The sequence below is a fragment of the Myotis lucifugus genome, unplaced genomic scaffold, assembly GCF_000147115.1.
Source record: "Myotis lucifugus unplaced genomic scaffold, Myoluc2.0 scaffold_169, whole genome shotgun sequence".
Taxonomy (NCBI): Eukaryota; Metazoa; Chordata; class Mammalia; order Chiroptera; family Vespertilionidae; genus Myotis; species Myotis lucifugus.
Window position 1 is genome coordinate 2,439,283 of NW_005871217.1, and position 4,515 is coordinate 2,443,797.

A 4,515-nucleotide genomic window follows, 5' to 3' on the forward strand; every position below is an offset into this window, starting at 1 on the left:
AACTCAGTTCTAACACTGGTCCTGCCTCCAGTGACTGCACATCTCAACCAAGGCTCTGAGGAGCAATAGCTCAAACATACCTAATGTTCTGTGAGTAGAGTGGGGGGTTTGTTGGTCTCTAAGTCTTGCCGGGTATAATCCATGGATGGAAGTGATATTGGGAAAGGAGCTCCCACTGAAGCTGGAATCTATGAATTCGAATGGAAAAGAAAACAAAAAGTGAAAACTTAATTAGTATTTAATTGCTCTCCTAACACAATAGCACCAAGAGGACAAGTAGTTCCTCTAGTCTAGAGTAATTATTACATTTGATGGATGTCAACTGAAAGGAATGTTAATTGTCAAATACGAGAGAGAGAGAGAGAGAGAGAGAGAGAGAGAGAGAGAGAGAGAGAAATAGATCTGTGAAGTAGTTGCTAGTGATAACGAGTGAAGTGAGAAGACCTAAAGAATAGTTCTTGAAAAGCAGGGACTCTTTATGAAAAAGAAAACGCCTACATCTCCAGGCCAATAATCCTCATGGGAAAGGGAAGGAAGGGAAGTTTATAGGTAGACATGGAACATGTTAAGTATATAATGGTATGTATGTATCTTTGATGAAATATTTTAGTTACAGGTTATGTCAGTTCATATGAACATGTAAAAGTTACATGTGAAGGCCGAATTGGTGTGGCTCAGTGGTTGAGCGTCGACCCATGCACCAAGAGGTCGCTAGTTCGATTCCAGTCAGGGCACATGCCTGGGTTGTGGGCTCAATCCTCAGTAGGGGGCGTGTAGGAGGCAGCCGATTGATGATTCTCTCTCGTCATTGATGTTTCTATCTCATGCTCCCTCTCCCTTCCTCTCTGAAATCAATAAAAACATATTTTTTTAAATTTCATTTTCAAATTATCTGAAAAAAATTATGATAAAAAGGTGAACATTTGGTAATTCAAGATGCTGAAGTACGAATGTTTGTTATCCTATCTACTTTCCTGTATTTTTTACATTTTTCCAAATTGACATGAACAACAAAGTGAATTGGTGGTGAGATTTGCAGACTGGATGACTTCAGAGCTTCCATTATCTGTGTTACATCCCATGAAATTGATGCAATGCATCACAGCTATAAAAAAGAACTGGTGACTGCAAACAATGTTTAACTATGTAAAGAAAAATTCTAAATTATGAAAACATTGTCAAACAGGCAGAACAGAAATAACAGACTAAAATTAGTTAGAGAAAAGTTGGATAAAAAGCTCAAAATCAGAAAAGTGCCAGCTATTCCACCTGTATTAATAGTTTCTCCCATGGAAGTCTTGCACAATAAGAAAAAAATCAGCCTTATTAATGTCCACTTACTTTTTACCTGCTTGATGCAAAGCATAAGTGATCCCAAACAGCAAATGGCAAGTTAAACAAAACAAAATCAAACAACAAAAAAACCTTTGCAAAAAGAAAGGAAATATGGCAGCAAACAGTAGCTCATAACTCTTGGTATAAACCAAGAATGTAAATTCAGTTATACTTGAATCTCTATTATGTGCATATTAGTTATTCCTATTTTGGATTATCTATTAATTCTGGAACAGTTTTCCACTTACATCCCTCCTCTTCCACATTTCTAGGGTAGCTTTCTGTATTCCATTTAAATATCTCACAGAGCCTTTGTGAAAAAGAGGGCTATATAGCCCAACTGGTGTGGTTCAATGGTTGAGCACTGACCTATGAACCAGGAGGTCAAAGTTCAATTCCCCGCCAGGGCACATGCCCAGGTTGTGGGCTTGATCCCCACTGTGGGGCATGCAGGAGGCAGATGATCAATGATTCTCTCTCATCATTGATGTTTCTCTCTCTCTCTCTCACCCTTTCCCTTCCTTTCTGAAATCAATACAAACATATTTTTAAAAATACAAAGAAAAAGAGGGCTATTTCTTTTTCCAATGCAAGGAAAGGATATGGAAGAATTACCTTCCATTTTAAATTATATATATATATATATATATATATATATTAGAGGCCCAGTGCATGAAATTCATGCACTCAGCCCAGTGCATGAAATTCATGCACTCAGAGGGATCCCTTAGCCTGGCCTGCACCCTCTCGCAGTCTGGGAGTCCTTGGGGGATGTCTGACTGACGGGTTAGGTCCGCTCCCCACCTAAGCCAGCAATCAGACATCATTAGCACTGCTGTGGAGGCAGGAGAGGCTCCGGCCACTGCCCCTGCATTTGCCAGCTGTGAGCCTGGCTTCTGGCTGAGCGGCGCTCCCCCTGTGGGAGTGCACTGACCACCAGGGAGCAGCTCCTGTGTTGAGCGTCTGCCCCCTGATGGTCAGTGCGCATCATAGCGACCGGTCATTCTGACATTTGGTCCATTTACATATTAGCCTTTTATTATATAGGATCATGTTGTTTTCTGTTAGTGCAAGCCATGGGGAGTTTTAACTCTATCTCCCACTTTTGATATATTAAAAGGTTTTTTTCTTACCACTCCATACACAGGCTCTTGCTCTGAATTCACCGGACAGGATACTGGAATTGGTACCTTGAAACAAAGTGTCAGTTACTATATAGTACAGTTTCTACTTATATTCAATAAGAAATATTATAAGATACAGAAAACATTCTATCTATTTAATATTGAGGAAAAATATAGCGAATAGTTCCTAACCAGAACAATGGTCTTTCCCTGAGCATGAGAAATTTAGGAGTTTTAAGGACTTCTCATTACTGGTATGTTGTGTTGGAAATCATAGCAGACTTCACAAGAGTTCAACTTCCCTGAGGAGTGGGAATTTGCTTGGACAACATTACACACCCAAGAGAAATATGGCCTTTTAGATAATAAAGAAATAGTTATGACTCTCCTTTTCATGCCATATAAATAAGATAATAACATTAGTAAACAAAACAAAAAGAAAAATTGTCAACAACAATCTCACTACCTCCAACAAATAAAACCTTCTTAATTTTTCAATGTTCCTTCCAGTCTTTGGTTATGACATCAGTTGGGTATAGGAGATAATGTGAAAAATAAAGAGAATTTGGCTTTCATCACAGCAGACAAAAAGTAGTGACATACAGCAGTGGTTCCCAAACTTATTTGCCTACCGCCCCCTTTCCAGAAAAAATATTACTCAGCCCCTGGAAATTAATTTTTTTAAATTTTAATAGCAGTTACTCATCGCCCCCAAATGCACCTGTGGCCATCACCGCCCCCCTGGATTGCTGCAGCGCCCACTTTGGGAATCACTGACATACAGTATTTAGTGCTGTGAGTGTGATGCCAAATTATGCCTGGCTTTCAACCCTGATTTAGCCTCCTTGTCTATACCAGTCACAACTTTAATCCTTGTCTTAGTCTCTTTGTGTACTGCTAAGTGATGTAATATGAGAGACAGCAGTGGTCTTTGACCTTAGACTTATCCCAGAGTGCTAGACTAGAGACTGGCCAGAAGGACTTGAACAAAGAGGCAAAAATACATTTTTAAGCTTGGCCAGCATGGCTCAGTGGTTGAGCATTGACCTATAAACCAGGAGGTCACGGTTCAATTCCCGGTCAGGGCACATATGCCTGGGTTGCAGGCTCGATCCCCAGTGTGGGGAGTGCAGGAGGAAGCTGATCAATAATTCTCTCTCATCATTGATATTTCTCTCTTTCTTCCTCTTCTTTTCTCTCTGAAATCAATAAAAATACATTTAAAAAATACATTATTACTATCAATCTTTCAGATCTTTCCCAAAATATTCTTATACCTTGGCTCCTCATTCTGCTATAAACATTTTTCTCCATTTTTGATACATATTATCTAAACCAAATTGGTAACTGTCTCATAAATAATTTCTATTCTCACAGCTTGTGCTTTATTAACAGACACTTACTACTCAGAGTCTGATCCGTGGACCCAAAGCATCAACAATCAGTTGGGAGCTGGCCAGAAATGGGGACTCTCAATCACCATCCTAGACCTGCTCCATTTTAACAAGACACCACCACCACCACCACCACCTACCACCCACCCACCCCCGTGAGTCACATGCATGTTGAAGCTTGAGAAAAAGAAAGTGTAGCAAGGTTCTAGAAAATTCGGTCAAGGAAGTATGCCCAGCATTTTCACAATCCCCCAGAGCCGTGGTCAGCAAACTGCAGCTCACGAGCCACATACGGCTCTTTGGCCCCTTGAGTGTGGCTCTTCCTAAGCCTTAGGAGTACCCTAATTAAGTTAATAACAATGTACCTACCTATATAGTTTAAGTTTAAAAAATTTGGCTCTCAAAAGAAATTTCAATCGTCGTACTGTTGATATTTGGCTCTGTTGACTAATGAGTTTGCCGACCACTGCCCCAGAGCATCTTCATTATTGTTAGGGGGAGTGCTTATTCTCCTTGCCTTCCTACTTTCACATCCCTCTCTGGGTGCTGAGGAGATTTAATTTAATGCTCTGTGTTTCATAAACCAGTGGGTGGGAGTACTGTGTCACAAAACCACTACAAATCAACCATCATTGTGACCATCACCGTCATCATACTGCTAG